This window comes from Neofelis nebulosa, chromosome 5 (genome assembly GCF_028018385.1).
Source record: "Neofelis nebulosa isolate mNeoNeb1 chromosome 5, mNeoNeb1.pri, whole genome shotgun sequence".
In the NCBI taxonomy this organism is placed as follows: Eukaryota; Metazoa; Chordata; class Mammalia; order Carnivora; family Felidae; genus Neofelis; species Neofelis nebulosa.
In genome coordinates, this window is record NC_080786.1 from 86,416,276 (window position 1) to 86,438,626 (window position 22,351).

At 46.5% G+C, this 22,351-nt stretch overlaps 3 long non-coding RNA genes across 4 annotated transcripts in view; 1 reads left to right on the forward strand and 2 right to left on the reverse strand.

The window, feature by feature from the left end:
* Nucleotides 1–22,351, forward strand: part of LOC131512372 (uncharacterized) — a 124,630-nt gene that overhangs the window by 71,226 nt on the left and 31,053 nt on the right. The gene's annotated exons all lie outside the window — the stretch shown is intronic.
* On the reverse strand, nucleotides 11,017–12,453 carry LOC131512373 (uncharacterized). The gene is made up of 3 exons (XR_009262115.1): nucleotides 12,278–12,453; nucleotides 11,395–11,520; nucleotides 11,017–11,153 (listed from the first exon to the last, which is right to left on the reverse strand). It is a non-coding gene; the product is annotated as an uncharacterized LOC131512373 (long non-coding RNA).
* Nucleotides 15,191–19,947, reverse strand: LOC131512374 (uncharacterized). The gene is made up of 3 exons (XR_009262116.1): nucleotides 19,106–19,947; nucleotides 16,270–16,382; nucleotides 15,191–15,661 (listed from the first exon to the last, which is right to left on the reverse strand). It is a non-coding gene; the product is annotated as an uncharacterized LOC131512374 (long non-coding RNA).

Consider the following 22,351-nt stretch of genomic DNA (forward strand, 5'->3'; position numbering starts at 1 on the left):
GCCACAGTGCTGTGGAGAGCTCTTTTCCCAACCTTCTCTGTTCATTCCCAGATCCTGAGTAACAGCACCGCAGAGCAAGGGTTTATTAGGAAAGGTGCAGTTGCCTGCTCAGGGACTCTGATGGAATACAAACACAAAGAGAAGACTAAGGGGTAAAATGAAGTTCCCATGTGATGTCCTCTCAGTGGGCAGCCACCCCCCATTGCCTGGGAAGTAGCAGGAGGTATCCGTTCTTTCCCAAGCAAATCCTGGGTTGGAGAGCACTGGTTGGTGGCCTCAGAGCTATGGAGTTCCACCCTGAGGAACTCTCAGGCCCTCAGGGGAGCGCACCAAGTTAGTTGGTCAGCATGGACATATGGCCCATCCACTCTGTGTCTAACTCTGGGTTGGTAATAGGGAGACTGCAGACGGGAAGCCAGACATAGCCCCACACTTGTGGAATTTACATTCTAGTCAGGACAACAGCAAACCAAACACCACAGGTGCAACAAGTATCACGGAGGAGACGGGAGAAAACGAAGGGGCCTGGAGGGCCCGGGAAGGCCTCCCGAGGAAGTGACCTAAATCTCAGATCTGGGTATTAAAAAGTCATTAGATGAACAAAGGAGGGTTGGCAGGGACTGTATAATTATAGCCTTCCCCTCTTATTGCATAATCACAGAATTTTCAGTTGAGTATGTGGCTTCTCAGAAAGTGACTACATTTCCCAGCCTGTTCTACGGCTGGATGTGACTGTGTGACCACATTCTGGCCAATGGGAGACGAGAAGAAGTAGTGTATCAAATTCTGAATCACGGGGAAGGGGCTTACCCTCCCATTGCCCCTTTGTCCCTTCTACTGGGTGCAGTGTGGCAGTGGTGGGGAGCCTTCTTAGAACATGCGAAGGAGGGTAGGGCCTCTGGCGACCTCTCAGACCAGAGCTGCCATGCCAGCTTGGGGTTTTATATGAGACAGAAATAAACCTCTATGTTGTTTAAGCCATTGTCACTTGGGTCTCTGCTATAGTAACCAAATATCCTAACCTACCCATGGTTTGAGGGAATAGCGAAGGGCTTTTTTATATCTTAATTTCGTCCGATCTTCCCAAGAACCCCAGAAGTTGGAGATTATGATCAGCACTTTAGTGTTACAGAAACTGAAGCTGAGAAAATAATTGTCTTCTCCAAGGTCACACAGTGGTGGAGCCAAGGACCCCCAACTCAGTTTTTCACCCAAGTTCCAGGAATACGCACTGTGCCAGGCTGCCTCCCTCTCTCTAGAACGGATTTTAGTGCATCCTCCGTTCATGAGATGAGTTCCCACCAAACCATCCACACTTCACCTTCACCTTCTCCCCTGTGCCAGTCTAGTCATTGGCTCATGGTCTTGATAGCACACGCCCTGACCAGCCCTATCAGCAGGTTTAAGAACCTACATGATGTGGTGTTTTCGGGTCAGGGATGTCAGACTACTGTCACTTTTCTCAGGGAAGCTCTTACATTTTACTCTAAAAGGGAATGCTTGGAATAATCCCCCCTCCCCAGCTTAACCTGCCCTCCCTTGTGCAAAGGACCCACGAATTCTCGACACCAGCACTTAGCCCAGGGAACCCTCTGCTCCCTCATTAGGGCAAGTTGCTTCTTATTATGACAGTCTAGACTTCTCCTCCGGGCTCTCCTCAGGACAACGTGTAGGAACAATTCTGTTATCTTTTGTTGGCCCTTGGCTGATTGCAGGAGGAATTGTAGGCTAAGCCATGTTCACACAAATCCTCAGTTGCTGTTCTCCAACTGAGGCGCTCCTCGGGTTATGAATCACCTCTGGGGATACAGCATCTGAATAATTCAGATTTTAAAATATTGATTTTTATTCCTCACAGCCAGGAGACAGCTTTACACGTGCATTTGGCTTGATCAGGCCTTGGTGCGCCTCATGCCTGTAACTCGCAAAGATTTGATGGGGCCTCCAGTGTGCAGAAGACTGGAGCAGCCAGGGAGGAAGGGATGTGGCAGGCTCAAGTGGACACCCCCGGGAAGCCTGTGGCTTCACGTGGGACCCAAGGGCGGGGTCGGAGTACAGGCCGTGTCCTGAGAGCTGTCTCAAAGAAACAAAAAGCTATGTCAAGCAGACCTCCTCTGGAAGCCTTCCTCTTTTCTTTCATGGGGTGCCCTTCAGACTCCTTTGATGTCACTGCCCACAAAGGCTACACCTAAAAATCCGGGTCCTCTCTCTGCACTGCTTTTTTTCTCTAATTGCTCTTCTCTTGACTTGTCATATTGCTTTGGGACAAGAGGACAGAGTCTGCATCATGGCCAGTTCCCTTCCTTGAACTCCTGACCCACATATTCATCTTCCTTGAAGATCAGCCTGGATAGTCACCCTCCCTGTGCCCCAGATGGAACTCATTGTCTTCACCCCCAATCCCGCTCCTTATCCTGTTCTCTCTCTCGGATGAGGATGCCCCACCCACCCAGTCACCCAAGTCTCAGTGTAGCCATCTGGTCACTGAGTTCTGGCAGCTCCTTTTTAATGTCTTTTATGGCCAGTCTTCTCTATATTTGCTTTTCAAGTATGTTCCAAATAGTCTCCTAACTGATCTGTCTTACAGCATTCTTATTCCTCCAAGCCACTTTCTGCACCACTGTAAGAATAATTGTCTACAAGGCAAATCTAATCAGCGTGGGATTTTAGAATTCTTTCAATGGCTCCCTCATGCCCTCAAAGTAAAATCTAAATACCTCAACAGGGCCATTTGAGGCCTTTCCTGTTCTGGCCCTGCCTACATCTCTCTCTCCCTCCCACTTGCAGACACTGATCTCCCAAACTGCTGTGTTCTCACACCTCTGCGCTTCCGCCCATGTTGTTGCTCTGCCTTGAGTGGCGCTCCTCCATCTCAGTTTCACCCAGAGCTCAGTTCAGGCATCTCCTCTTTCAGGAAGCCTTCCTGACTCTCCAGCCCCTCATAGCACACCGTCAGACACACACATCACCAGCTAGCCGGGGAGTTCGTCGAGGTCAGGAACTGTGTCTCGTTTGTCTTGTCCTAGAGTCTGGCAGATGCATTGCATGGGAGCCGGTTTGCAAAAAATAGAATTTTCTGCTAGTAAAAGCTGTTTTTGGTATGGTATGGTGATAGTAAATAAGTGATAATACAGAAGCTTGTAGAAGAGATTCCTGCAGTGGGTTCGAGGAAGTTAAGCCAAAGGACCTTCGGTCCTTTCCAAATCTGAAATTTCATCATTTGAAAACACTGACATTTGTCCAAAATGTTCAGGGACGCCTGGGTGGCTCAGTCGTTTAAGTGTCCGACTTCGGCTCAGGTCATGATCTCGCGGTCCGTGAGTTCGAGCCCCGCGTCGGGCTCTGTGCTGACAGCTCAGAGCCTGGAGCCTGTTTCAGATTCTGTGTCTCCCTCTCTCTCTGGCCCTCCCCTGTTCATGCTCTGTCTCTCTCTGTCTCAAAAATAAAATAAACGTTAAAAAAATCAAAATGTTCAGCCATCAACATATGTGGCAAATTGGCCATTTTCTCCAGAAGGGGAAGCAAACGCTGTCACTCATGGCAGTTTCACAGCACCTTTGCCCTAAACATTTGGGTGTGTGGGGACTTCTCCATCTCCTTTGGACCCTGAATCTCAGCTCCTGACCTACTCTGACTCTTGGGAGGAAATCAAAGGGCAAGAGGAGGAACTGGTGTTCTCAGAAGAAGAGAAATTCACGATCCCCCTGGAATGAATTAGGAGTCCATTTGGTAAAATATTATTGAGCTGTTACAAAGAATAAAGTAGGTTTGTATATACATGAAAGATATAGGTTGAAAAAGAGCAAATTAGGGAATACCATAGATAGTTTGATCACTTCCACATATTTAAAAAAAAGAGGGGTGCCTGGGTGACTCAGTCAGTTGGACGTCTGACTGCGGCCTGGAGCCTGCTTCCGATTCTGTCTCTGTCTCTGTCCGTCCCTTGCTCATGCTCTGTCTCTATCTCTCAAATATAAGTAAACATTTAAAAATTATCAATCAATCAATCAATAAAAGAATATATGTAAGTATTATGCATAATTTTTCTGGATGAAATTACTTTGGGAAAGTAGTTATCTGCTGTGGACAGTGGGAATGGGAGAAAGTGACTTTCAGTTGTCACTTTGTATGTTTTTATGTCGCTTCTGTTTTCTAACATCTTATCTTTTTAACACCAACAGATTTGACCTAGAATGTAGGATTAGGCTAACCTTATACTTCTTTACAGTTTTCTGTTAAAAAAATTAAAATCTAATATTTTGATTCTCTCGAGGCTGGAGAAAAGGGGATGGGGACTAACCTGGCCACAACCAAGATAGATTTTACTAGCTCCAATTCTAAACATGAAAAGCCAGAGTCAGGAAAGCAGAAGGCTAGGGGAAGGGCGAGCTTCTTGCCTGAGATCATTCTGTGAAAAGATGTCAGAGCCAAGAACAACGACCAGATCTTCTGGGTTCCAGTGTGACTTCTCAACTATACCTACAAGGAAGAAGGAAAACGGTGGTGGGGAAGGGCGATAACATTTGCAGAAGGCCTACTGTGAAGGCATTTTATACATTTGCCAGCCAACTTCTGTCCTTAGAAAGACTTTAAAACAGCAAGATCCAGCATTACCATGAGATTTCCAGAGTTAAAAGTCTTAAAGCAGGCACAGAAGTTTACTTTCTAGACCCAGAAGGAAACACAATAAAAATGGTAGCCATGCAAACTCCTTTACTGTGTATCGTGGGCATCTTATTTTCCTGGGGATCCTATTTGCTGCAGACACTTGTTTGTGGAACATATGCTGGTTGGTGCCTCAAAGAGACCTTTCATGTAGTGATAACTGAAGAAGGTGTAGTCTGGGCAATTAAGGGTTAACCTTAAAGTCAGGGCCTCCTGCCAATCAGAAGATTGAGAGCAGTATTTTTGGCCATCTTGAGATTCTGGTTCCGCCTTACAACGCAGTTCTCTCAGCCTGCCCAGATCAGCTCTTCTCTGCATCCCTGGATCTTAATCTCTGTGTTCCTCACTTTGGATGGGTAACCTGACCTTGGTCCTCAGTTGCTTATGGGATAGAGTTGGGGACTTCAGGGACAGCAGTCAAGGTTTGGAATAGCCACCATGGGGAATGGAACTCAAGACCGACTGATAAGCCTCATTATTCTTCTCAGGATCTCCAGTTTTTCAGGGATGGATGGGTCATGCAGGATAGATTTCATACTTTCCCCATTCCCCATTAGTAGAGAGGACTTGCCAGACCAGTGGATCAAAGTGAGCCCATTTCCCAGTGGGATGAATGTCACCTCCCCATTCTGGGCACTCTCCCAAGTGGGTGAGATCTAAGACATCGCTCTGACTTAGCTGTGTTTCCTCTGTCTTTCATACCAGTTCTGATCAAAGAGGGGCATCGGCAGTTATGTCTGTGGCATCTCAGTTAAGGTGATGACTTTGATTGCAATCAGAGGTGGGAGAGTTCATGGGATGGAAAATGAAAAGGCATCCTGTGAACAAATCTGTTCTGCCTGAGAGAGGCATAAACCTTGATCCAGGTGCCAGCCTTTTCATCCCACGGAAGATTGGAGGTGGATGTCATTTCATTCACAGGTAAAAGCAGGGAGTTGTGTGTGGTAGGGCCCTGCAATTTTCCACTGACTCAGCCTGTGACCTTTCGGGAGAGATCTCAGAGAAAGAGAGGGTGAAGAATACAGGCTTGCCTTCCCAAGGCTCAAGTGGGGTTTGTCACTGGGGCTTGTTTTAGGAGGCGGGTGTCGGGAGTTGAGTTAATCTGACTACTTGGGTCCCGGATATTTGCATCACTGATTCTTGTGAGACCCCTCTCTTGGATTTATTTACTTCCTTATTCCTTTTACTCCTCATCTTGAAATTCCACCCCCCTCTCTCACACATAATGATTTTTGTGTTTGTCTCTTCATCCTTCTGCTTGCATGCTTTTAATTTTTTTTTTTCAACGTTTTTTATTTATTTTTGGGACAGAGAGAGACAGAGCATGAACAGGGGAGGGGCAGAGAGAGAGGGAGACACAGAATCGGAAACAGGCTCCAGGCTCCGAGCCATCAGCCCAGAGCCTGACGCGGGGCTCGAACTCACGGACCGCGAGATCGTGACCTGGCTGAAGCCGGACGCTTAACCGACTGCGCCACCCAGGCGCCCCTGCTTGCATGCTTTTATACAAATACTATTTGTTTGCAGTATTTTTAATTTATGTAAATATTCTATCTCATTGTTTCTTATCTTTTTTCACTGTTTTTCCCCCTGTTCTTCTTTTTTTTTTTTTTTAGTTTATTTATTTATTTTGGGGGGGAGGGGGAGAGGTACAGAGAGAGAGGGAGATAGATGATCCCAAGCAGGTTCCATGCTGTCAGCACAGAGCCCGATGCAGGGCTCAATCCCAAGAACCGTGAGATCATGACCTGAGCAGAAGTCAAGAGCCAGACAGACACTTAACAGGCTAAGCCACCCAGGCACCCATCCCCCTGTTCATTTCACTGCCTTAAGCATCCACATTGCTATGTGTACAACTGATCATTTGCTTCAGTCCTGCGGCATAGTACTCCATGGTGTGTGTTCATTACATTTTATTTCTCGATCTCAGCGCCAGAAACTCAGGTAGCCCCCAACTTCCACTACAAGTGAGTGTACATGAAGGATTTGCACGTCTCCTAACACAGAGCTGTATGAGGATTTCTTGGGATATATACCTAGCAGAGGAATTGCTAGTATGCTACACTGAAAATAGTGTAAAATTTTCAATGAAAAAATACACTGACTCATAACACCAGATCGTTCCCCCAGAATGTTCACCAGTGCCCCTTTTTGCTGTCTTCCCATGGGCGGTGTGCAAGCACCGTCATGTCCCACGTCTCTGCCACCACTGGGTGTGACCCTTCTTTCTATATGTTGCTAATATAAAAGGCAAACAGTGATATCTCTTTGTCGTTTTAATTTGCATTTTTCAAATGTAATGCAGTAAGCCTGGTGTTCACAGCTCTTCATCTCAGGATCTGTTTCCCAGGAAAATTGACTTGTTTGTGGAGTTCTGTGTTCTGTATGATGTGTGTTTATATCCTTCCTCTGCTTTTTTAAAAAAAATTTTTAATGCTTATTTATTTTTGAGAGAGACAGACAGACAGAGTGTGAGAGGGGGAGGGGCAGAGAGAGAGGGAGACAGAATCCAAAGCAGGCTCCAGTCTCTGAGCCGTCAGCACAGAGCCTGACGCAGGGCTCAAACCCACAAACCGCGAGATCATGACCTGAGCTAAAGTTGGACGCTTAACCAACTGAGCCACCCAGGCACCCCCCTTCCCCTGCTTTTCTATTGCTGTCATAAATGTTTAAGATCCTTGCATATTCTTCTTATCGGCCTCTATTCCTATTTTGTCATCAGTCTGTTAATGTTATCTTTTGTTGATTAGAGCTCTTTTGTTGATTAGAAATCCTTAATTTCGATGTGATCAAGTTAATAAAATTTTGTGTTATGGTTTATGTTTTTGAAATTTGGTTGTAAAAGAGCTTTCCCAGATTATAAAGATATTTCCCTTCACTTAATTCTACAAACTTTATTTCTACTGTTTTTTTTTTTTTTTTAAATTTTTTTTTTTTTTTAACGTTTATTTATTTTTGAGACAGAGAGAGACAGAGCATGAACGGGGGAGGGGCAGAGAGAGAGGGAGACACAGAATCGGAAGCAGGCTCCAGGCTCTGAGCCATCAGCCCAGAGCCCGACGCGGGGCTCGAACCCACGGACCGCGAGATCATGACCTGAGCTGAAGTCGGACGCTTAACCGACTGAGCCACCCAGGCGCCCCGCTACTGTTTTTCTTTAACCTTTTATACCGCGGTCTTTAAACTGCCCAGAACCCTCTCTGTGTGTGGCATTAAGGAGGGATCCAATTTTCTTTTTCTCCATGTAGCGAGCCCATTTCCCAAATGCCATTTACTAAATGCTCTTCCCTTCCCCCACCATTTGTGGGGGAATATGTGTATCATTCGATATTAATTCCTGACATACACATGAGTGTATCTGAGCTCTCTCTTCTGTTGGCCTATTTGTATGTTTTTTCAACTACTGTTTTTTTTTTTTTTATCATGTTGGCTTCATAATATGTCTGATTATCAGAAAGGGTAAGACCTCCTCTTCTCTCCTTTTTAGAAGTTGACTTAGCTGTGCTCCCATGTCTTTCTCTGTCCTGTGCCACCATAGTTTGGGTATAAGTTGAGTTCAAGTGTTTTGGTTGAGCTGGGAGCAGTGGGCCTGCCAGGCAGCATGCTGGAACGTAACCTGCATCATCAGACAAGAGGCACAGGGGAGAAACTTCAGGAAGAAGTCAAGCCAAGAGATGATATCTGGCCAGCACTGGACACTAGAAAGTCCTGACAATTCTCTGCAAAGTGGAATCCAATCTGATCCAAGAGAAACAGTCAAAGGCACACAGGTCTTAATGAGCCTGGGAACCTAATCAGAGGCATTAGTAATGAACGATATTAACAGTGCAGTCCTGCCAAGGAGAAAACCCTATCTGTGTCCTTGCTTGCTTGGCCCGTGCCTCCGAGGATTGCAAGGGCCTGTCAAAAGGTTAGCTCATTGCCACCTTGTCTCTCTGCTGCTTCTGCAGCTCTTCAAACGCGCTGTTCTCAAAACCTCAGCTTTCAGGCATGTAGCATTTTTGTTTTGTGATAATTAGGAGGCTGTGAGCAGGCCATGGTTAGTCATCCGTGGTGTGAAGATGACGGCTGCTCCAGCTCTGGAGGTGCTTTCGGGTTCAGACACGTCAGGCTATAGTTAAAGACAGAAGCTGATGCGGGAGAACGAGGTGACTCATCGTCACAACCTTGAAAACCAAGTTCAAGGAGAGGGCCAAGGCTTTCCAAATGTAGAATCTGCTCGTTGGTGGTGCTGAAGCTTCACCTGGGCGTAGGTTACGCTGTTAACTTCCATTTCCTCCTCACCAAGGACTGGAAGGCCAGGAGAATCAGCTCTGTTTGGTTCAGTCTGAACAGCTGACTTAGCATTGACCCAATTCTGCAAAACCTGTTCTGGGTGTTTGTGTCTCCCTTTGGCCTCGTGATGTTTTTTTCACCCTTCATCCTCCACTGCTGTATGATGCTCGTGTCCCTTCCCTTGTGGGAAGGGGAGGCCTACATCATCTGCTCCCTCTGGAGAAGGGTCACATCCTGACTGGGGATTGACCTGGGCAGGGCTCTCATTTGACCCGTGGGGTTCTGCTGGACCCCAGAAGGTCAGAATTCAGTGGCCTTATTGCTTTGCCTCTCTGTATCTGGAGAAAAGGGGGGGAAGGCCTTAATCTCTCCTCTTCATTTACCCCTATTTCTTTTGCTCTGGGTACATGTTGAAAGCTCAAGAGAGTCCATTAACTATCCTTCTCTTTCCTTTAAGTCTTCTTTCAATGCAATGGTCAGTGTTCAGAACCTCTTCAGCCTGTGTCAGAGACTAGCACAGTGTCTTAAACAAATTCAGACTCAGCTGAAGGACTTTCAGAGGACTTTTGGGGTCCTTACTCTGAGGGCTATAGGAGGGCTTTATCTGATGTTGGCCTGCCTGGAGTCATAGAGGGTAGGAAAGGGATTGGGGATGGCTTCGTTTCTCAGAATCGGTGAGTGAAGGAAGCAGGCTAGGCTGTGTTTTAAGACACTTAGTGGGATTGTCTAGGAAGAATCCACTCAAAAGCCCTGGGACCTAACACATAGATGAGCAAAATATTCACAAAAAGAGGTATCTCGATGGTGGGGATCAAGATGTTGACTAACTCTGTGGAAAATTAGATCACCATTCTCCTTCTGCACTCTCTATCCCAGCCTTTCAGGAGGAAAGGAGGGCTGTAGTCCAGCCCTCGGTCAGGCCACTGGACGGGATGCTGGGCGGAATGAGACTTGTTCACACAGTCGGCTCTGGTGCCAGTCAGAGGCTGATCAGATGTGGCAGGAGGACAATGCTTTGAGGATCCTGAAGTGTTCCTCTACCTCTAAAGCCTCTGCTTGTCCACATATCTAATTAAAGCCAGAGAATCTGCAGCCCAACTCTAGAGGGCTATGAGTTCATCAAACACTTAGGCAGAGATGCTTCTTACAAAAAGAGCAATTGCATCCCACAAATCGGCTTTCCCATATTTGGTCTTCTCCCAGGGATATTAAATATAACTTTTCATATGTTGCAGGCTTCACGTAGCCAACCATGTGGCTAACAGACTTCTTGGTACGGGCTCTAAATTTGGCCTAGCAGTCCCTGAGGGGATCTCTGAAAGTTAGGCTGTACTAAACCACTCTGAAAAAAGTTGCATGTGGGTGAGAACAGGTGGGCAAAGGCAGAGGTGGGTCCAAGTAAGTGTGTATCAGGGCTCTCCCTCCGGCCCACTGTTTCTGCTCCTTGGGCCACCACTCTCTCCCTGCAGCTTCTGAGAAGCTCAGTTCATTTCTTGTCAACTTGGCCAGACCAGATGCAACCAGGAAGAGCTGTTTTTCCAGGAATGGCAGTTGGAAGCCACTCTGCTATGCTTTCCTGTGGGCTATGGGTGCTGTAGGTGAAGAGAAGGTGGGGAAGAAAGCTCCTTTATGATCCAGGGGCTTTGATTTTTGCTTGAGAAAGCAGGGGGAAGAGACCTCAGGACAAGGAATCAAAGATAGTGCACAGAAGGATTGCAGATAGTAAACTATCCACAGAAAGATGCATAGGCTTGCTAAAAAGGAAAAGAAATACGAAGACAGAAACAAGCCTCAGGCTCCACCACACAATTTGCCAAAGCGGGACCCACCCTGACTCTAAAGTTTCAACTCAGGTCAGTCCATCACATACCCCCAGGACAAGTGGCCACAAAAAATGAATGTCATTCACTTTCTCTCATGGGGAGCGTTTGTCTTAGCTTCTGCGCAATTCTGCTTCTTGGTTTTATCTTGCAAATCCTCTCCCTTGACTCCTATCGTATATTCCTAACTGTTTTGGCTTCCCCAATTTGACATGGCAACAGTGACTACAAATGACAAAACTCAGTGATAGCACAGTTCTGTGCTGGGGAAAATGACATATTTAATGGCGTTGGAGACCCTATAAATCAGTTGTGTCTTTCTGGAGAGTCATCTGGCAATAGCGAGAGCTGAGTCCTAGCCATGGCCCGTTCATTCCATGTAAGGAAGCACATCTGGAACAAATAAACACGAAAGGATGAAAGAACTATTGGTATGAAAATAACCATGTTGATGTTATTAATACTAATGAACTAGAAATGATACAAACGTTCACCCTGAGGCAAATTACGATGTGCCTGCATAATGGACACAGTATTACAATTAAAAGTGACAAACACGAGGACCTTTGACACAAAAAAAATCTGAATATGAAATAATATTAGAGAAAAAACACACCGAGAAGTGTATACTCACTTTTATTGTACAACGTGAAAACTTGCCAAGCATCAGAAGGGAATGAACAGAAACAGAAGCCCTCAATAACATGTGATGGGTGTTTTCCTCCGGAAAAGCTGTGTAAGTTCATAAGAAAAGGATCGCCTAAATAAAATGGAAAGGACAAGACCACTTTCTGGTAGGTGTTCCCATGCTGGCTTGGGTGAGGGGCTTGACTCCTTTTAAAGTTTTGTTTCTTCCTGGATGTGCTCAGCTCAAGGAGAGGACAGGAGCCTTTCTAAGATCTCTCACCTCAGTAGCTCAAGGAGAGGACAGGAGCCTTTCTAAGATCTCTCACCTCAGTAGCTCAAGGAGAGGACAGGAGCCTTTCTAAGATCTCTCACCTCAGTGGCACTGCACTCCACACTCTGCTCCTGCCACCAAACAGTCTGGTCTGCAGAAACTCCTCGGCTTCCTTTTCCCTCTCCTAACTCATTTTTTTTTTTAATTTTTTAACGTTTTATTTATTTTTGAGACAGAGAGAGACAGAGCATGAATGGGGGAGGGGCAGAGAGAGAGGGAGACACAGAATCGGAAGCAGGCTCCAGGCTCTGAGCCGTCAGCCCAGAGCCCGACGCGGGGCTCGAACTCACGGACCGCGAGATCGTGACCTGGGCTGAAGTCAGACGCCCAACCAACTGAGCCACCCAGGCGCCCCTCCTAACTCATTTTTAAAATGTTAACCCGAGCCAAGAGCCTACTGGAAAACACCTGGAGAATGTTTGCAGCAGTGGGTAATTGAGATGGCACCAGACTGGGGGGCCGAGGGCCATGGTTCTAGTTCCAGCTTTGCCACCACCTTGCTGGGTAGTCATGGGCAAGTCATTCTAGACTTGGGCAAGTCAGGGTCATGGTTTCTCACCTGTGAAATGGAAATGTTGGATCAGGTTTTTTCTTTGTTTGTTTCTTTCCTTCCTTCCTTCCTTCCTTCCGTCCATCCATACTTCCTCCCTCCTTTCCTCCTTCCTTCTTCTTTCTTTCTTTCTTTCTTTCTTTCTTTCTTTCTTTCTTTCTTTCTTTCTTTCTTTCTTTCTTTCTTTCTTTCTGCAGGGGAGAGGGGCAGAGGGAGAGAGAGAAATAATCTTAAACAGGTTGCACTCCATGAAGAGCGCAGAGTCCGACGATGGCTCGATCTCACAACTGTGAGATCATGACCTGAGTCGAAATCAAGAGTCGAATGCTTAACCAACTGAGCTGTCCAGGTGCCCCATGGACCAGATAATTCCTAAAGTCTTTGAATTTCTTTTTTTTTTTTTAATTTTTTGTTTAACGTTTATTTATTATTGAGAGACAGAGAGACACGGAGCGTGAGCAGGAGAGGGGCAGCGAGAGGGGGAGACAGAATCTGAAGTAGGCTCCAGGCTCTGAGCTGTCTGCACAGAGCCTGACACAGGGCCTGAACTCACAAAGTGCGAGATCATGACCTGAGCAGAAGTCGGTCGCTCAACCAACTGAGCCACCCAAGTGCCCCAAGTCCTTGAATTTCTGACATGTCTATGGTTCTATCTTTATTGACTCAGAACTAGGAAGAGTCCTGAAATGGGATTCACGTCACTCTGAGGCAGGGAATCAATTCTGCCATCCAGGGCCACTGCCTAGAAACCCTGGAGGCCAGGGTACCTCTCTCTGTAGGTGCAAAGACTCATCAAGGAGATTAAAAGAAAAAAAAAAAGTGCATGTTTTGGGCCTTTGTCAATTAATAACAATTAATAACAGTTCAATGTTTCTTAAAAGGGTTAAGGGCCTGAAGTTTCCAGAAAGAAGTAGGTCTCCTGTAAAAGAAGACCAGAAGAGTCCCTTTGACCTCGAGTTCCCAGATCGAGACACTCTGACCAGCTCTGAAACAGCTCATTGGGATGGCAATGATCAGAGTTTGGTATCAAACTATTCCTCTCATTGTGCCTGTCCAGAGAACCAAGCAAGCTAAATAGGAGTGGAGTCACAGAAGCTTCAGCCAACTGGAGAAAGGGCATTTGAAACAAGTCAGAACTCTTCTAGGTACACTGTGATCAAGAGAAAAAGATTGGTGAGAGAAAGGTAGAAACTAAGAAAATGTGACTGGCTGTGGTGTGCAGGGAAGGCCCATATGTCCACTTCGTATAAATCTAATGAGCATATCTGTCCTTTTGCAGTGAAAAGTGGATGATGAGGGGTGGACAAAGGGATGGAAAAAGGGAAAGCTTTTGTCTGCACTTGACAGAGAGGATGAATGGCCTCTTGGCTACTTCGGAGGCTGGGCTGCAATAAAAGAGTAGGTAAAGCTCTTCTCACTGAGAAGAGGGGCACTTGAGCCCAGGAATGTCCTGCCGGCAGCAAAGATCTTATGGGAACAATGAATAGAGCATATTTTACGACATGGAGCTGTATGAATTAGTTTTCACAAAGTAACAAATCATCTCCAAAAGTAGCTTAAAACAATGATCAACAAAGTAACAAATCATCTCCAAAAGTGGCTTAAAACAACGACCATTTATTTAGGTCATAGTTCTGAGGGCTGGCTGGGCAGTTCTGGTCCGGGCCAGCTTGGCTGAGCTCTGCTAGGCTCTTGTGCATCTGTGGTCAGCTGGTGAGTCGGCTGGCAGTTGAATGATTCAGAATGGCTTCACTCACATGTCTGGAGGCTAACAGGCTGTTAGTAAGAATTATGGAGCAACTGGGCCACATGCCTCTCATCAGCCAGCAGACTAACATGGGTTTGTTTATGTGGCAGCAGATTTCCAAGAGCAGCAAGAGAAGAAGCTGCAATGCCCCTTGAGGCCTAGGCTTGAAACCTGTACATTGTCATTTCTAAAGCATTCTATTGATCAAAGCAAGACACAAGGCCGGCTAGAGTGACTGCCTGTCCCAGTAAGCCTGGGACTGAGGGATTTCCCAGGACATGGGACTTTCAGTACAACAACTTGGAAAGTTCTGGGTAAACTGGGACAGACAGTCGCCCTAATGGTCAGCCCAGATTCAAAGAATGGGGAACTTGACTAGACATTTCTCCAAAGGAGATATACAAATGGCTGGTGAACACACAAAAAGATTTGCAACCTCACTAATCATTAGAGAAATGTAAATCAAGCCACAACAAGATACCACTTCATACTCATTAGGATAGCTATTATCCCAAAACCAGAGAATCAGAAGTGTTGCAGAAGATGTGGGAAAAATGCAACTCTGGTGCATTGCTGCTGGGAATGTCAAATGGGGCAGCCCATAAAATTACGCTATGGATCCAGCAATTCCAGTTCTGGGTATATGCCCCCAAGAATTGAAAGCAGGGGTTCAAACAGACATTTGTACACTTATGTATGTTCACAGCAGCATTATTCACCATAGCCAACAGGTCAAAGTAACCCAAGAGTCTAATGGAGAACCCAGGTATGAATGAATAAACAAAATGTGGTCTGTGCATACACTTGAATATTATTCAGCCTTAAAAAGGATTTTTTTTAAATTTTTAATGTTTATTTTTGAGAGAGAAAGAGACAGAGTATGAGCGGAGGAGGAGGGGCAGAGAGAGAGAGGGAGACACAGAATCCGAAGCAGGCCCCAGGCTCTGAGCTGTCAGCACAGAGCCCGACGCGGGGCTCGAACCCATGAGCCGTGAGATCATGACCTGAGCCGAAGTCAGACCCTCAACCAACTGAGCCACCCAGGTGCCCCACAAAGAAAGGGAATTCTGATACATGCTACAACTTGGTTGAACCTTGAAGATGCTACACTGAGCGAAATAAGCCAGGCACAGCATGAAAATACTGTATGATTCCACTTATGTGTGGTACCTAGAGGAGTCAAATGCAGGGCGATAGAAAGAAGAATGGTGGTTGTCAGGGGCGAAGGGAGGAGAGAAGGAGTCAGTGTTTCATGAGTCTAGTATTTCAGCTGGGGAAGATGAAGAGTTCTGGAGATGGATGGTGGTGATGGCTATCTAACAATGTGAAGGTGCTTAATGCCACAGTGCTGTGCATTTAAAAATAGTTAAAATAGAAAATTTTATGTTATGTATATGTTACCACAATAAAAAAAGGGAACAAGGAAATGAGCTATCCTAGAAATGAGAGGAGCTACAAACTCTTGTGGTCATTTTTGTCCTCTGCCACAGGGGTGAGCAGGAATATAATTCAATAAGGCTGAGCTTTTGCAGGAGATCATAGTTTTTGAGGAAGTGTTCTGGGAGACAGCAACCAACATCCAAATATCGGCTATTTTGATACTTACTCTTTCCTTTGGGAGCCAGTTGTGACTTGTGGTTTTTCATCTGGGTAGGAAAACAAGAGGGAATGAGAGAAGATACATGCTGATGAGTGAATGGGCTGGGGAGGACATGTGGTAAGACTTTGGAACTGACCAGAAAAGTAAGATAAAATCAAAATAAGTCAGGGCCCTAAAGAAATCACTCACCTATTTAGAGGGGTCCCAGTTGCCCTGTCCGGCTTCCTGGATGCCGCTGGTAAATTGCAGCAGACAGAGCAGGCGGTCAATAAGGACACACCTGAGGCACCCGAGGAGCTGAGCCCACGGCAGCCTGGCTCGTGTGCTGCCTCCCCTCCTAGTCTCTCTCTGTTTGGTGTTCATAAGAGTCTGTGTTTATGGGAAACTCTGAGTATGCCTGTTCCTCTAGTCCAGTGGTGAGAGAAGCAGACGACGGGGAGGAGTGAGGAAAGGCATCAGTGCATGTGGGTGGCCAGACGGGGTAGAGGCAGAGGAGGCAAAGGAAGCCGTAAAGCAGATGACCATGAGAAAAAACCAATCTCCCAAGAATGCCGTGGCTGGAAGGGACTTGGAGAGCATCTCGTCTACTCTACCCATCAGAGGATAAGAAAAATGAGTCCAGAAAGCTTCACAGACTTGTCTAAGGCTACCCACCCAGGTGAGCAGAAAGTGTCACAGCTGGTAGTTGGGACCCATTTCTAAGCTGGAGCTCCATCTCTGCCTTCAGTGGCTTCCAATGTCTCACTGAATCTTCTCCACACTAGTCACTGGAAGAGAGAGTGGCAAAACCTGACCATGATGTGCCTTTACTGCCCCAGATTTGATCTACTGCAGGGGAACCATGCCCTCAGGTACACACACACACACACACACACACACACACACACACACACAAGTCTTCTAGTTCCCTCAGCCCTGCAAAGTCTGGTACAGCAGTGTACCTGTCCTCTTATCAGCTTTTTAATTAAAGTCTTCTATATTTCCCAATTTCCCCACTCAAGTCCATGGGGAGAAGTTATTTTTAGGTGTTACAGAAAGTACAGTGCAGACCAAATCTTTCTTCTGAGCTCCGTGACTAAGATTTAGCTTGCTCTGGGTTTGTTGCTTAACACTTAAAGGTCATCAGTGGGTGGGCATAGCTTGTCTCAGGAGGCTGAAGTGCTAGGGGATTAAGTAGCACTGAATGCCATAACCTCCTCCCCTTTTTTTGTCCAGGGAGGAAAACTTCTTGGACAAACCCCAATGAAGAATCATCTGGTGAATTAATTTACTGATCCAGTTGCCTTTTCCAGCTGGAAAGATTTCAACATTGGTAAAAGGTAGTAACAGGCCCCCTGAACTCTGCAATGTCCAGGGCTCATTGTGGTGCCCTGGGAATCCCAAGATGTGAATCTACACACATTCATTAGGAACCTACTATGGACAAGTGACTGTAGGCTTTTCAAGAGGGGACAGATACAGTGATGCCCTTGGGGAGCTTACAGTCTGGTTGCAAGGAAATAAGGCAAGGACCCAACTCAAGATAAATGGACAAGATGAGGGTTCAGAAGGCACCAAGCACTTGTATCTGAAACACAAGTGGTATAGGCTGGAACCAGAGAGCAAACATCTGGAAATGCCAGCTTGGCCACCACCACCGTCCTTTCCCTAATGCTTGCCTGTCAGGGCAGTGCCAGAGAAAGGATCCAAGGCTACCTTGAGAGATCAGGTCAGGCCAAGTGGGGAGGGCCATGCCAAGAAGCTTGAAAATGAAGCTGTGGGCTAAAAGGAAGGCAGGGAAAGGGCAGAAGCAGAACAGGAAGCCAAGAATTAAGTGTGGTGGAACACTGTATTAGTTAGGGTGCAGATTTAGCTACATGGGACAGAGACCCAGAGTAACTGTGGTCTGTTTAAACAAAATAGAAGTGTATTTATCAAGTAAACTCTGAGCTGATAAAATGGTTCTGCTCGGTGAATCATCAGAGGCACAGGCTTCTTTTCTGCTCCATCATCTCTGAGTTGTTGTCCTCATTTGCATGGTTCAATATGGCTCACCACCACCACACATGGTTCAATATGGCTCACCATCCACACTTCAACCAATAGATAGGGGGAAAGGAACCATGGCCAGGCAGCCCCCTTCCCTATAAAGGCAAAGAAATTGCTCTTGCCATTTCCACTCACATCCCAATAGCCAGAATCTGGTCACATGGCAATGCCTAGTTACAAAGGAAGAATGGGGATTGTCACCTTTATTGTGCATGAGAAAGTGCTCTGCTAAATTTTTTTTTTTAATTTTTAATGTTTATTCATCTTTTTGAGAGAGATAGAGACAGAGCATGAGCTGAGGAGGAGCAGAGAGAGAGGGAGACACAGAATCTGAAGCAGGCTCCAGGCTCTGAGCTGTCAGCAAAGAGCCCTACCTGGGGCTCAAACTCACGAACCGTGAGATCATGACCTGAGCCGAAGTTGGATGCTTAGCTGACTGAACTACCCAGGCATCCGTCTGCTAAAATTTCTAAGAAGGGAGGAATAGGTATTGGAGGACACCAAGCACTCTCTGCTACAGAGACTTGGGCTCTAGACTGAATTTAACCCTCCCCAAGAAGAGCTGGACCTCACTGATTTTACATGAGCAGATACTCTGTCCCATTCTGCTCTAAAGAACCTGAAAGGCTTGCCTTCTCATCTAGTAGGCGAGACGGCTCTGCCCTCTAATGTCCCACAGAGGCATCCTCCCTGTCTCCCTGAGTCCTGGGTACAGAGGCTTGACACTGAGCCTTAACCTGATGCGTCTCTATGGGGATAGGGAATGAGAACAGGAGCCAGGCTGGCATCATTCTGCGTACGTAATAGAGCCGGAAGAGTTGTGAAACCCAGGAGGTTCTGCAAGGCTGTTCTGCAGTAAATACTTGTTATAAAAATAAACCTATCTTGCTATTCAACAACAATGAGCAATACCCTAGGGTTGCCAGCGCTAGAAGTACTCGTACGTCTCTGGGCACAGTGCTACAGGATGCGGGCCAACCACGGCAGCACGCACAAGCACACACCCTCTCCCTCAGTCTTCTGCACCTCACTACAGACTCAGCCCTCCTTCAGGGTTTCAACTGGCCAGAAGTTAGGACCACAGCAGGTAGAGAGAAATGTAAAGTCCCACCTTCGAGTGAAAATCAAAACAAAACAAAGTAATTGGCAAGGTAGGGGATGGGGAGCTTGGCTGCAGCTGGTGTACCAAAAAGATCCAAGGGTTTTCATGGATTCTGCCATTAATATGAGCCGATGGTTGGGAGTTAGCATAAAAATGCTAATGTGGTCTTTGCGTTGGAAACAGTGGAGTGTCCAGGACAAAGGGGGTTGTTAATCCTGTTTCAGATCAGAGTAACACACGAGGTACATTCAGAAAAAAAGGCTCTAGAATGGCAGGAGAATTCAACACTATGGAAGTGAGAGAACTGGACCCCTGCAGCCTGGTGAAGGCCCAGATGGACACATGACCATCTTCACTTACCTGAAAGGTTGTGGGATAAGGGAGCAACTTGTTCTGTGTGGGCTCCAAGGAGAAAGTTACAGCCCGGCCAGTTTTGTTTCAGAATAGAATTAGAATTGTCTAGAAATGGAATGCTCTTTCTGATGAGAGAATGAGTTCTCCATTGCTGGGGTTTGAAAAAAGCTAGGTAAATCTCCATGTGGGATGCTTGGCAGAAATTCACACATTGGGTAAAGACAGCACTAGCTGATCTCTTGAGTTTTTTCCACCTCTGAGGCCTTATGGTTCCGTGTGTTTTGCTTTTTAATTAAGCTTTTTTTATTTGGAGGTAATTATAGGTGTATATGCAGTTATAAGATATAATACAGGGAGATCCTATGTACCCTTTACCCAGTTTCCCTCAAAGACTGGCAAGACTGTAATATAATCTCACAACCAGATTATTGGCCATTCTGATAAAGTCTGTCCTACCTACCTGCCCTTAAGGAGGTACCAGTCTAAAGGAGAATAAGACATATACATAATCAAAAATAGTTCAAGTTTGGGTATAAGATACCCAACTGAGCAGAGCCAACCAAATGCCATGGATGACCAGAAGACAAAAAAGATCCCATCTGCCAAGGGATGTCTGGGATGGGGGGTGGGGATGGGATGGAATTGAGGAGCCTTGAAGGAAGAATAGGAACCTGACAGAGGTGGGCATCCTTAGTTAAGGACCTCTGGGCACCAGGCTCATTAAAAGCTAGAAGATAAGCCGACTTGTGAATGACTTCCTCTTGTTACAGATCTACTACAGAACCCAAAAGTGCCAAAGAAGTGAACACAGAAGCCTGAGGAGTCTTTGGCAGACTCCGGGCTGTGCTTCATCCTGTTCCTACTTCCTCCCTAGGGCCCACGCGTTTTGGGTGTTAGCGTCTGCTGAATGAATGCTGGGTGAAGAAATGAATGAATAGATGTCTGGCCCTGTTGCCCCAATTGTGCTCTCCTTCCTGCTCTTCCTTGCTTTTGTTCTCCCACAAAACGTGCAAGAGCATGAAATCAATGGCATTGGTTTAATCTGGGTGATTGCCTAAAACCCATGTGGTTTTCTGGTGTTCTAGGAGAGCATGTGATGCTGATTAAGTCTGAGGTCACAGGTGCCCCACAAAACCCCCAGAGGCCAGTTAATTTTTTTCTCCTCTGTGGCTACAGGTTCTACACTGCTTTCAAGGCATACCCCTGTTCAAAGGAACCTCATATTCCACAATAATCATCTTTTCCTTAAACGTTTTAACAATCAAGCCTGCAGAGCAGGTCTCTGTACTTGGTTACCTTTGCCCCTGCCTAATCTGCCTCACCTCTGGGTTTGTGGTGTGAGAAAGGAATGTGTTTCCTAGAATGGCAGAGCTTGGAGTGTTGAGGAGGAAGTCTTTGAAATTTAGAAATCATCTGGCCCTACCCCCTTATTTTAAGACTGGAAAATGGAGGTCAGGCGGGGGCATGTCCTGCCCAGTGTCGTCTTGTGAGCCACTGTGCAGTGGGGAGCAGAGCGCCAGCCTCTTCCGACGTTCAGTCCAAGGCATCCAGCTGTCTCCTCCTCCGACAAAGCCAGCCCCTCTCAAGCCTCCTACCCGTGGCCATGTGCCAAGAGTTTCTAATGCTTATGACAACACGGCATAGGAATTAGGTGTACTTGGTTTTCCTTATGTACAGAAGCATAAAAAAGATCAAAGCATTTACAGTTTGATGACGTTCCCAAATGCAAGTTCAAATTGCTGAGTTAAACAGCCAGCAATTTTTTTTAGAGGGCTTTCCGGAGTAATTACTCAAGATGGAATTAAACCATATTTGCATTTGGCTCCTTCCCATTCCCTCCCACTGCCTGGAAAGGGGAGGAGGGGCAAACCAACAAAGAATCTTGAGAGGCTATTGCTAATTACAGATTTTTACCTGCCTGATGTTCTTTTGCTTTGCACATTAATTAAATCAAGACCAGGTGTCTTGCAGATGGGTTAGCTGCTGGCTATCGGAAGAGATTAATAGATCCCTGCAAATGGGTAGGGGAAAAAACTCTCGAGTTTTATGGGTCATTGAGGCTGCTTCTCTCAGCAGAAATCAAGAGTGAGAGAGACAGAACTTGAGCTGAAGTGGCCTAGTTCATTAGAGACGTCAGTAGCTGCTCACGTGTTCACCATCTCTAGAGCCCCTGACAGCAGGCAGAGCCCCTCTGCCCCCAGATCTGGCCAAACCATCAGATTGGAAGGAAGTCGGACCTCAGATCCTTATTCTGAAGGAAATTGGTTCAGGACAATTGGAGGTTTGTGTCTGGGATCAGAGGCTGCAACAGGGCCCTGAGCGGGTCAGCGATGTGATCAGGAGCCAAGTCTCCTGCCTCCCTACTTTCACTACTGACTCTGACAAGGTTCCCCACTGCGGTCAAAGCTGAGAAGGAAGAGGGGTGCTTGGGTGGCTCAACCGGTTAAGTGTCCGACTTCAGCTCAGGTCATGATCTTGCAGTTTGTGAGTTCGAGCCCTGTGTCGGGCTCTGTGCTGACATCTTAGATCCTGGAGCCTGCTTCGGATTCTGTGTCTCCCTCTCTCCTCTGCCCCTCCTCCACTAGCTCAAAAATAAATAAACGTTAAAAACAAAAAAAGCTGAGAAGGAAGAGATGCCAGAAACAGACTAGACTTTAAAAGGTCCTCCAACATGGTTGAGAACACAGCTGTACTCCTAAAGGCCAGGGCCCTTGTCCCTACCCCTGTAAAAAGGACTTTGGGTTAAAACACAGAATGATACCCGGTCCCAGTTGTGTCGTGGCTCAGAGTTCCTGATTCCATTGGTTGAGGCCAGGTCAGGTTTCCTTCTGGAGGACCCCGGATCCTTGCTGAGGCCAAGATGAAGCAGGGTGGGGGAGGAGGCCGGGCAGAGGGAAACAAAGGTCACTTATTATTTACAAAGAACGCATTTGTCCTAGCGTGTGAAGCCCTGAGTTTTTGCACAGTACTGGGCCATTCACTGGAGCCCTGAGCTCACACTAACAAACTAATTGGTTCCAAATGCTCCTAAAAAATCTGCCTTCCGTGGTGCCGATCTCTGATTCACTGCCACTGAGACTGATTTCTGGGTGAGGCAAAGGATGAGCAACCAAGGGCTGTGCAGGGGCCCCCTGAGTTTCGCCCACACACTATTTGGAGGCAGGCATACACTCTGTCTTTGTGACTGTAACAGAACATGAACACACATTGGGTTTTGTGTAACTTGAATCCCTCTCTGAAGAACTCTGGATC